Raw genomic sequence first — 12852 nt, 5'->3', positions numbered from 1 at the left:
CATTGCAGAAGCTGAATGTGCTCCAGTCTAAGTTGCTGGTGCTGCAGTCCCTCCCTTTTCAACTGGTGGACTCTGCACCTTTCAGAGAACTGATGGCTTGTGCCGAGCCATGGTGGAGAGTACCAAGCCATCATTTCTTTGCGAAGAAGGCAGTACCAGCCCTGCACAATTTTGTGGAAGAGAAGGTAGGCCAGTCCTTGAGCCTGTCGGTGTGTAGTGCAAAGTGCACGGTAGCGCCGACGTCTGGAGCTGCAACTATGGTCAGGGACAATATATGTCCTTTACAGCTCACTGGGTGAATGTGGTTCCTGCACAGCCACAACACCAACTTGTACAGGTAATGCCGCTTCCTCCTCCACGCTCTCAGGCCATTGGTCCTGTGACAGTGTGCGACTCTGCCTCCTCATCCTCCACCATGTCCTCAGCCTCCACTGCCCAGACAAGTCTCAGTGGCCCTTCAAAATACCATGGGTGCAGGGCACGGCGGTGTCATGCTGTTCTTCACATGGTTTGCCTTGCGTATGGAGTCACACAGGGGAGGAACTGCTAAAAGTCATTCGTAAAGAAATAGGAGCATGGCTTACTCCACAAAAACTGGAAATGAACACCATGGTGATTGACAATGGGAAGAACATCTTGCATGAGCTGCGACTGAGAAGGCTGAGCCATGAGCCCTGCATGGCACACGTGTTCAATCTGATTGTGAAGCTGTTCCTGAAGTGTTTCCCCCATTTGCAAGACATCCTAACAATGGGAAGGAAACTTTGCATGCACTTCAACCACTTGTACACCGCAAAGCACATCCTCCTTGTGCTGCAGCGTCAGAACGATATCCCCAACATAGTCTGATTTATGACGTTGCCACATGTTGGAATTCCTCCCTCCATATGTTGTACGAACAGAGAAAAGCCATCACCGATTTCTTGATGATCCAAGTGGATAGGGGTATTTCCCTGTGTAACTTTAATGTGAATCAGTGGCAGCTAATACATGACACCTGACATTTGCTCAGGCCCTTTGAGGAAGCCACGTTATTAGTAAGTTGCCAGGATTACAGGATGAACTACGTTATTCCACTGCTTCATTTCTTACAACCCGTGTTGGAAACTATGGCTGATCAGAGCACTGGAGATGTGGCGCCTACATCTCATGGCCACATGAGCCCTGTGGGGGCTGAACTGGAGGAGAAGGAGGAGGGGGAGGGGCACAGTGGAGCATAGTTTAGGTTTCGCCAAATGGGCATCTTAAATTTCAATGGTCTCCTCATGCTTCTGCCAACTCCAGGCTGTACCATTCAGACACTATATGGTCTCCTCATGCTTCAGCCACCTCCAGGCTGTGCCATTCAGACACTATGTGGTCTCCTCATGTTTCAGACAACTCCAGGCTGTGCCATTCAGACACTATATGGTCTCCTCATACTTCAGCCACCTCCAGGCTGTGCCATTCAGAAACTATATGGTGTCCTCAAGCTTACGCCGCCTCCAGGCTGTGTCATTCAGCCAATACATGGTTTACTGATGCTGCTGGGCATGGGACATTACCTACAAATATTTAATGGTAGCACTAGCTAACATAATTCTTCAATTTCAATTTTAAAATTAATCTTTTAATCTTAGGGATTGTGAAGCCCTAGTGCCTACTCATGCTGCCGCCTGCTCCAGGCTGTGTCATTCAGCAACTATATGGTTCAGTGATGCTGCTGGGCCTGGGACATTACCTTAAATTTCAATTCCAGGCTGTGTCATTCTGCCAGATTATAGTCTCCTCATGCTGCTTCCACTTTTAGGCTCTGTCATTGTGCCGTCATGTGACTACTTGTTAGATTGGGTTTTGTAGTCATACAATATTAGTTCAAAGTAAACACTGGTACATTACACTTTGGAATATAATATAGATGTTAAATTTTTAAAAATCGATATATTCTTTTCAAGACTGAGGCCCTATGGTCGTCGATGTCATATTACCTGTGGAATTATCACAAGAATCCAATAAAACAGCTTGGAGCAATAACAATGAACCATAACTGATTAAATGAAACATTTGCACTTTCATAGTCAGGGGGGTGCTGAGGGGCAGGGGCTGGAACAGGTGGTATATTGCCTGGCGGAGGACCGCCAGCTCGATGCTCACCAGAATGAATACTCCAAAAACTTAAATAAATTTTAAGTAAATTAAATAAAAATGACATGAAAAAAACTCTTTTTCCTCTTCAATTTTGACACCAAATGGTCTCCCTGCTGCCACATCGACGCTCTGCAGCAGTGATTCTTATAGCAATGCCTGTAATCAGCATGTCATACTGAATAACAGTATTATTTCACTAACACAGCACACTCCCTATGCATGTTAGAACAAAGCAAATTGTTCTACACCCCTATTGAGGCTCTCTGTAGGCCAGAAATATCCATTTTTAATACAGATTCGCCACAAATAAATTTGACCGGAAACTAATTTTTGGGGAAAATTCGGCGAATCAGCTGAATCAAATTTTTCAAAAGTTTCCATTTGCTTTGATTCAGAATTGATATAAGCTTGTCTTTTTTCCTGTGCAACTGCTAATTGGTCTCACTATTCTGCCTACCATAAGTCCTGGGGTATCTGAGTACTGGGAGCCAAAAAAGGAGACTGCTATGAAGCCTGGTTAAACTGTCTACTGACCCATCAGCATCATAGCATACATGCAGCAATGCTCATTTGTTGTAGCAATCAATTTATGCTAAAATGCCAACGATTTTACCAGCGCATAAGCAGAAATATACATGACACTAAGTGCTGGTGAGCGCTCTGCTCTCTGTGCACTCACTGAAGACTTCATTAGCGTATTAATAAAGTGGGCAGGCCAATGGGTAACAAGATGGAGACAGGGGAGCTCGGCCACCCAACTCCCCGCCTCCAATGCGTGCTGGGGCGCATTAGGAATTAAACAACCTACAAGCATAATGCAGCACCTAACCAACAGATTTCAGTAAGTAACCCCTCATTTTCCATCTCTTCACCCACACTATAACCCAGTGTGGGTGAACAAGCAATCAGATTCTTTTAAAGGGGTACTCTGCCCCTAGACATGTTATCACATATCCAAAGCATAGGGGATAACATGTCTGATCGCAGGGGGTGCGGCCGCTGAGACCTCCTGAAATCTCTTGGCTGATGCCGCAGCATTTATGATTTACAAATAAGTTAAAAATAACAAATGCAAGAAGGTTACATATACCCTCCTTGATCCACCACCATCCATGTCTCAATCCCAAATGCAAATCACTTCTTTTTTTGGGTGTCAGCTCAAGGACCTTCTTGAACAGGCAATCAGTGGCCGCAGGGGTGTCCCATCTCAGCCACTGATTGAAAAATCCTTAAGCTAACACTGATGCAATAAAGTGCTTTGCAACGGGGACTAACACTAAGACAGCAGCAGCAATGGTTATTTTTTGAATTTTTTTTTTGAACTCTGGGCACTCTTAGATAAAAAAAAAACTATTTAGCTGACTATCGCTTTAACATAATTATTTGAAAGCAAAATCTTATATATAGCTAAAAAGGGGTGGTATGAGGAAAATATTTAAACTTAAATGTTGCCATGTTGTATGGGGTAAAAACTATAAAAGAACATTTACTTACCCACCATGATCTCCCACTCCCACCCTTCTGCTGTAGATTGGTCCAGCTGTGCAGCACTTTCTGTTTTCAGTCTTAAAACAAAGAAGTGGGCGCTCAGCCAGTCTGGCTGAGGCATAGGCTCAGGGGAGCTTCAAGCTATATGGAAGGGATGCTATGCAGTTTAAAGATGCTCATATATGTAGAAGAAAAAAGAGAGACAAAGCGACCAACCTTGTGCCGTTACCCAGGTTAAAAAATGGTATGCAAAAAAGGCTCTTATTTATGCACTCACCTGGGGGCGTTATGCTAAGGGCACAACACCTGGGAGGACATAGGGGCCCAACTGATGTGGGTCAGGCGTGGAAGTGCTGCAAGGATCCGCCCGAACGGGATGGACTCGCCGCCGGTCTTGTGCAGTGAAGAGGAGGAGAAGAAAGGATCCTTTATGGCGCTCTTCATAGAAGAAATGGTGAAATTAAGGCCGTATTAACAGCATTAAATTATAAAACTGGTTTGTTAAAGCGCTCGTGGACAACTCGTTTCAAAGGGTAGCCCCCTTTTTCATCAGGTCCAGTGAATCACTGGGCCTGATGAAGAAGGGGGCTACCCTTTGAAACGCGTTGTCCACGAGCGCTTTAATAAACCAGTTTTAGAATTTAATGCTGTTAATACAGCCTTAATTTCACCATTTCTTCTATGAAGAGCGCCATAAAGGATCCTTTCTTCTCCTCCTCTTCTATGCAGTTTATAGGGGATAGTGGTGGGGAAATTAACACTTTCTGCCGAATTTTCTCACAGATTGTAGGTGGTCACTGGCTTCACCTAGCAGCAGAAACCCTGTCATCCTTAGACAACATGGGTTGTCTAAGGATGACAATCCATTTGACCATAAACTCACCTACTAAGAGATCATCATGTGAATCTTACCTAGAAAAAAATTAAGAACACGGAGCAGTAGCTCAATTCAAATGAATCTGTAGTAGCTGTTTTTTTTTTGCAGCATTTATACTACTTAACCACATAATTGAAAATATTCGAAGTATTTAAGCAACTAGAATAAAAAACAGATTTTAAAGTTTTTGTCCTTTTATGAATCCTAGTTTTCTGTGTTCATGGTACATGCCGTTCCAATCCTGGTTATGATCCCTGTGTAGCTTCCAAACTACCATCTTTACCCTGGCTTGTTGCATTCTTACTATTTTGATGGATACAGCCTTAGCTATGCTACTGCTACCAAACTTTGACCCAGGGATTCTCCTGAAGCAGGAGTCCACACCAGCTTGTGGGAGGATAAAGGTGAAGATCAGGGAATTCCCAATTATTAATAAATAACAGCTCAGAGAAATGTATGCTCCAGTGACCTAACAAAAGATCACTGAATACAGAGTTTAAGCATTATCTAAGTACTAAATACTGTGGTTAAATATATTAAATATGTGGTTTTATGTTCTAAAACTAAACTAACGCTGTAAAGCACAAATATTTAGTACATTTCTTTCAAATATTATTAAAACTATTAGTTAATTTTACATTTTTAATCCATTTTTCCCTTTTACTAACATAATTTTGACCTTGAAAACCATATTATCTGCTTCATAGTGAAGCCTCAGAACAAAGAGAATCATTTCCATTCCATCACTATGGTTACACTTTTTTCTAGTCTAGCAACAGCACTGGAAGTGTTGAATATATAGATTCCTCAAGAGGGGAAGGAGAACTTTGTACAGCATTTAGTTTTCATTAAACCATTTAATACTGGAGTGTCCCGAAAGACCAGTGCACAAAAGGATGTCTTTCAAAAGCATAATTGTTTGACACATATACACAAAAAAAGCAATACGTATACATAGAAATGACCAAGCAGAATGAATTACATAATGTGCTTTAATATCAGTTAAACATTTAGCATGTGCTTTAAAATGATAGTGTTGGCTGTAATGATTTACATCCAATAAGGTCCTTTTCTTGTACAGTAACCCCCCGACATGCTGTGGCCCCGACATATGATCAAATCGACATACGATGGCCTCTCAGAGGCCATCGCATGTCGATGTCAGCATCGACATACGATGCTTTTTTATTTCGGGGCCATCGCATTAACTGCTATCCGACAGCGCAAAATGCTTAAGCTGCTGTCGGATAGCAGTTTAAGCATCCCGGACAGGTTCACTTACCTATCCCCGCTGCTCCGGGTCAACTTCGCGATCCTCTGGCGTCTTCTGCATCTTCTCCGGGGTCCGGGCCTCGCTTTCCGGCGTCGTTATTACGTCGCTGCGCACGCCGTCCCAGCGCAGCAACATAATAACGTCACCAGAAAGCGAGGCCCGGACACCGGAGAAGATGCGGAAGAAGCCGGAGAATCCCAAAGAAGATGCCGGAGCAGCGGGACAGCATCGGGAGCCCCTGGGACAGCATCGGGAGCGGTGAGGACGCGGTCCGGAGCGGCGGCGATAGGTGAGTATTAAATGCACTTTTTACATTGCACGAATCCCTCAACGTACGATGGATTTGACAAACGATGGGTTGTTTGGAACGAATTACCATCGTATGTTGAGGGACCACTGTATAGCGTTTTGCATTCAAAGCTTGCATCATACCCACATAGTCCCTGCTGCTATCAGCAGCTGGGGGCCATGGCTATTGCTGGACATTGCTGATCAGGGGGATGTCCAGCATTAACCATTTAGACGTCGCTATCAAAGTTGATCATGACATCTAAAAGTACCAAAATCCGTACCCTGCTGCTCAGCGGAGCTGAACGGGATCATCGCAGGAAAATTGCAATGTCCTGATAAGCTGTAAGGACAGAGAGAAGTCTCTTTCCTCCTTCCCTGCTGTCTGATCTGTGCTCCTCTGCGGCAGCCAGTCATTGCAGGCTGCAGCAATCAAGCACCAATAACACTGGTCAATGCTATCCTGTGGAGCAGCATTGATCAGTGTATGCAATCTGAAGCTTGAATGTAATAATCTCCTATGAGAACTAAAACATTTTGAATAAAGTGTTCAAACAAAGTTAATAAATATGAATTAACCCCTTCCCTAAGAAAAGTTTAAATCACCCCCCCCCCTTTTCCAAATGTTTTAAGTAAAATTATGTAAACAAAAATAAATATAATCATATGTGGTATCGCCGCATGCATACATTTCTGAACTATTAAAATATAATGTTAATTTAACTGCACGGTCAATGGTGTAAACATAAAAAATACCAAAGTCAAGAATTGCATATTTTTGGTTGCTTCTTATGCCAGAAAGAGTAAAAAGTGATCAAAAATACCCATCAAAACAAAAAATGGTATCACATAAGACTTAAAGGGGTATTCCGGTGGAAAACTTTTTTTTTTTTTTTTAATCAACTGGTGCCAGAAAGTTAAACAGATTTGTATATTACTTCTATAAAAAAAAAATCTTAATCCTTCCAGTACTTATTAGCTGCTGAGTACTACAGAGAATTATTTTATTTTTGGAACACAGTGCTCTCTGCTGACATCATGAGCACAGTTCTCTCTGCTGACATCTCTGTCCACTTTAGGAACTGTCCAGAGCAGCATATGTTCGCTATGGGGATTTTCTCCTACTCTGGTCAGTTCTTAACATGGACAGAGATGTCAGCAGAGAGCACTGTGCTCGTGATTCAGCAGAGAGGTCTGTGTTCAAAAAAGAAAATAAGTTCCTCTGTAATATTCAGCAGCTAATAAGTACTGGAAGGATTGAGATTTTTTTAACAGAAGTAATTTACAAATCTGTTTAACTTTCTGGCACCAGTTGATCTAAAAAATTTAGTTTTCCACCGGAGTACCCGTTTAACACCATGTCGCAAAAAATGAGCCCTCATACATCCTCCATCTGCATAAAAATAAAAAAGTTATAGGGGTCAGAAAAGGACAATTTTAAACATACAAATTTTCATAAAAAATTAATTTTAAGTAGAAAAATAAAACCAAACCTATATAAGTTGGGTATTGTTCTAATCGTATGGACCTAGAGTATAGCTATAACATGTCACTTGTAACGAAAAGTGCACTGTGTAGAAACGGTAAGCTGGTAATCACTAGTGTTGCTCGCGAATATTCGCAATTCGAATTTTATTCGCGAATATCGCATATTCGCGAATTCGCGAATATTCGCGAATATAGCACTATATATTCGTAATTACGAATATTCATTTTATTTTTTTTGTTTTTTTTCACAGTACACATCACAGTGATCATCCCTCTCTGCTTCCAGCTTATGTGGTGTAAGAAGGCTCTAATACTACTGTGTGAGACTGGTGCGCGAATTTTCGCATATGCAAATTTTCGTTTGTGCTAATTTTTGTATATGCAAATTTTCACATATGTTAATTTTCGCACACGCGAATATTCGCATATGCGAAAATAAAATGAGAATATTACGAATATGCGAATATTCGCGAATATGACGAATATTCGTCCATATATTCGCGAATTTGAATATGGCCTATGCCGCTCAACACTAGTAATCACTCACATTGGTTTTTGTCCCTACTGAGATGCACAATCTAAATTCCAAATTAACCAATCAGTATGTTTTGGAGTGTGGAAGGAAACTCATGTCAACATGGGGAGTATTATCTACTGAGCCACCATGCTGCCCTTGAGTTCTTTCTTGGTACATAAAGTATATTTAACAGCTTTATTCTGTGCCTAATTCTTTTAAATGGGCACTGTCAAATTGAAAAGCTTTTTATATGTTGCACATCTTGGCAAAACATTAAAGGGGTACAATTCTTTTAAAAACAACTGGTGCCAAAAAGTTAAACATAAAAGTTAAACAGATTTGTAACAATAGAGAGCACTGTGGTCAGACAGAAAGGAACTATACAACTGTCTCTGTAGTATGCAGCAGCTGATAAATACTGGAAGGATTAAGATTTTTATATAGAAGTTATTCACAAATCTGTTTAACTTTCTGGCACCAGTTGATTAGAAACACCTCTTTGCAGGTGTTGATACATTTCCCCCCATGTGTATAACTAAACCTAGAAATAGAGTGTTAAAACTCAGTCCCCTAATGAAGACTTACCACTCATAATCCTCTTCTCTCTAATATGAGCAGGAGAGAAAAAAAAGGATGAGGTTACAGAGCAGCCTGTAGTGATGGATGAAGAGACCTAGCACAGCAGACTCAGGAAGGAAGTGAATGCATGGTGAGTTGAGGGCGGGCTCAGTACTTGGCTTGGACATGCCCCCCCCCCCTGAGTAGTAAATCTCAGAATGAGTAAGCAGCAGAACAGAGGCTTATGTGAGCAAAATACAGAAGCTAGACACATGTGAGCAACATATAGAAGCATTTTTTCTGTGATATTATAGATACACTTTAAATACTAATAGCTGGGTTTCTGTGAGCATATTGGTTTCCTTCCACATAAATCAACAAAAAATATTTGTAGGTTTATTGGCAAATGGAACAACAATAAAAGTGGCCAAATATGAATCTGATGACTTGGCCATTGAAAGCTGTAGTCTGCATACAGTGGAGGTCAAAAGTTTGGGCACCCCAGGTAAAAAAAATGTATTAATGGGCCTAAAGAAGCCAAGGAAAGATAGAAACATCTCCAAAAGGAATCAAATTAAAGATTAGACATTATTATAATATGTCAACAAAAGTTAGATTTTATTTCCATCATTTAAACTTTCAAAATAACAAAAAACAAAAAAATGGTGTCTGCAAAAGTTTGGGCACCCTGCAGAATATATAACGTGCACTGTCCCCTTTGCAAAGCTGAGACCTGCCAGTGTCATGGATTGTTCTCAATCATCATCTGGGAAGACCAGGTGATGTCAATCTCAAAGCTTTTAAATGCCCAGACTCATCTGACCTTGCATAAACAATCAGTACCAAGGGTTCTTCTAAGCAGTTGTCTAGAAATCTGAAACTGAAAATAGTTGACGCTCAAAATGCTGGAGAAGGCTATAAGAAGATAGCAAAACGTTTTCAGATGTCAATATCTGGAAGACCAAGAAAAATATCATACAGAACAGCTCGCAGGATTGTGAGAAAAACAATTCAAAACCCACTTTTGACTCCACAATCCCTCCAGAAAGATGTGGCAGACACTGGAGTTGTGGTACACTATTCCACTATAAAGAGATACTTGTACAAATATGGTCTTCATGGAAGAGTCATCAGAAGAAAACCTCTTCTACGTCCTCACCACAAAAATCAGCATTTGAACTTTGCAAATGAACATATAGACAAGCCTGTGGACAGAATTTAATGAAAAGAACCTCTGTCCAACTGTTAAGCATGGGGGTGGATCAATCATGCTTTGGGGTTGTATTGCAGCCAGTGGCACAGGGAACATCTCATGAGTAGAAGGAAAATGGATTCAATAAAATTTCAGCAAATTGTGGATGCTAACTTAATGCCATCTGTGAAAAAGCTGAAGTTAAAGAGAGAATGGCTTCTACAAATGGATAATGATCCTAAACACACCTCAAAATCCACGGGGGATTACATGGCCTTCACAATCTCCTGACCTCAAGCTAATTGAAAATTTATGGATAGAACTTTAAAGAGCAGTGCGTGACAGACAGCCCGGAAATCTCAAATAACTGGAAGACTTGTGTAAGGAAGAATGGGCAAAGATACCTTAAACAAGAATTGAAAGACTCTCGTCTGGCTACAAAAAGCATTTACAAGCTGTGATACTTGCCAAAGCGGACAGTACAAGATATTAACTCTGCAGGGTGCCCAAACTTTTGCAGACGCCATTTATTTTTCTGTTATTTTGAAAGTGTAAATGATGGAAATAAAATCTAACTTTTGTTGACAAATTATAAGAATGTCTAATCTGTAATTTGATGCCTTTTGGAGATTTTTTCATCTTTCCTTGGCTTCTTTATGCACATTAATACAAATTTTTACCTGGGGTGCCCAAACTTTTGATCCCCACTGTATATTAGTGCTGTGGCTGACTGGGACAAACCCATGGTTACACTTTTAGGTCTTATAGGACTCTAGTCTTCCCTTGTAGGTTAACGGAAGAATCCATTTTTTCAGGCAACCTGAGCTCTAATTTATGCAAATGAAAGTAATCAGCAGAAAAAGTGGTCAGGTTCAACCGCAGTTACTGCAGTTCTGCTTAACACAATTATTGGTTTCCTATATCACCTTAGTGTGTATGTGTGTCTGGGATAGGAAAATTACATTGTGAGCCCCAGTGGACTGATGTAAATGGTGACAATTTCTGTATAGGACTACAGTATATATTGGCTTTATAAGCAACCAAAATAAATACTGCATTTTCTTTGATTCTTTTTACACTATATAATTTCATTAGTTAGAGCTCATCCTTCTTTTGTAAATTCAGTGTATTGTAGCTGTCAAATCTTCCACTTGTTGTCCAAGCAGTTTAGACCTCATGTTGTCCAAGACATGCTCCAATAAGAAACAGAACCGCATGCTCTGTGAAGTAGCATACATTATATGCCTCAGGATATGGTTTGGTAGCTATTTAAACCTCCGTGTGACATGATACCAGTGCCATGACTAAGAGCACTAGCTTGAAACGCGTCGGAGTTTCACTCGTTTTTAGAGTGACATGTCACTTGCCGCTTATGTGGCAACCAGTTTTTAACATGTTTTGAATTAAACGTTAAGTTTTACTCCATTTCCTGGGAGCTGGATCCTACCTACTTTCTACATTATATAAGGTAGCAGTACAACTCCCATGAATTATGTGATTATATATGTTTCCCGAATTTGCAATGCTACAACTCTTAAAGTAGGCAATTCACTAGGTTTAAATTAGAGAAAAGAACTATAGACTTGTGAGTCCAACATCAACACTGGCTATAAGAATATTTACAGTCCTACATTTAAGGTGAAAGCAGCATTACTATTGAGAAACTAGTGGCAGATTAGTATTACCTGTTACCTGCCACTTCCCCTCTCCCTATCTCCAAACTAACTATTCTCTACAAAGGTCTTCTGGACAGTTAAACAATACTTTACCATTATGCTTGTCTGGCGGCAGGATGCATGGGACTTCCGGTACATCTCTTTATCTTATCACATTACTCTTAGACTATATATATATATATATATATATATATATATATATATATATATATACAGAGCATCCAACATTGTCCAGTCTTCCTACCTAAACCTTGTGGGAGGAGAAAAGCAACAATGATGCCCTTGTCCTCAAATGCAGACCTTATACCCCATCCTCATGTTTTGACCTCCTATCCCATCCTCAGGTTGAAATTGAAAATAAAAGGGGATATGACTATGCGGGGAGGGGTAGGGGGTGGACATAGTGGGTGGAATTTATTTCCACAGCCACAGTAGACTCTCCAGAGCTTATTGCTCCAAGGCTTACAGTACACTTAGCCTATAATACTTTAGAGGTGGTACTCGTAGAACACTGTAAACTACTCTCCTCCATGACCAGAGTTTCCAAGCATCAGAATGAAAACAAACACTTTACTAGCTCAATATCAACTTCACCCCTTAAAGACTGGCTCCTCACACTACAGGTGACCTTTTTAGGATTTCTTTACACAGGCCCATGAAATGTTTCCCAGTCTCCAATCCACAGAATCCTATCTCTCCTTTAAAGGAACGAGCTTACTTTTTAAGATATAAGTCTCAGGCCTACTCATCCATTACAGACAATAAACAAAACCTCCAGTGGTATGCCTAAAGAAGCGGTTAGTCCATGAAATGCGTTGTCTTATGGGAAATTTAAGTTGTTATTACTCAAGAGACTCCCAGCGCCTGATTTGATCCTGCCTACCACCAGAAATTTTGTCTATTTTCTGCTGTCTATGCGAGGCTAGGAATGGCTACAGGAGGTCTGTGCCTCCTGTAGCCATTCATACGATCTTATCCAAAGTAGTACTTGGTTTGTGCATCCAACCTCGGTAAGCACTGTCTTAAAGAGGTTACTACCATTTTGTCTACGATATCACACCACCAAGCGCTTTCTGTTTGTTTTTAACATCCATTACAGAGGCCATGATGCTGTCGAATAGAACCTCCCAAGAGCTGTGGAAACTCTTCACGCTTGGCACCGCCTCTAAGCCTTTTAACATCTCCCCAGATGTACATACATAAAAAGGGATATGTTACTCAGTACCTAACCCTGATCATTTACATATCACTTTTATGTGTCTAGGAACTATATATCCCCAACAAATAGCATTTCCATGTTGCTCACTTGCTTTGTGTTCTTGCCTTCTGGAGTCCATCTCTCTGCCTCACTGTGGATGTCTCAACTGC

Source organism: Hyla sarda, chromosome 1 (genome assembly GCF_029499605.1).
Source record: "Hyla sarda isolate aHylSar1 chromosome 1, aHylSar1.hap1, whole genome shotgun sequence".
NCBI classification, from domain to species: Eukaryota; Metazoa; Chordata; class Amphibia; order Anura; family Hylidae; genus Hyla; species Hyla sarda.
This window is presented reverse-complemented; position numbering follows the sequence as displayed.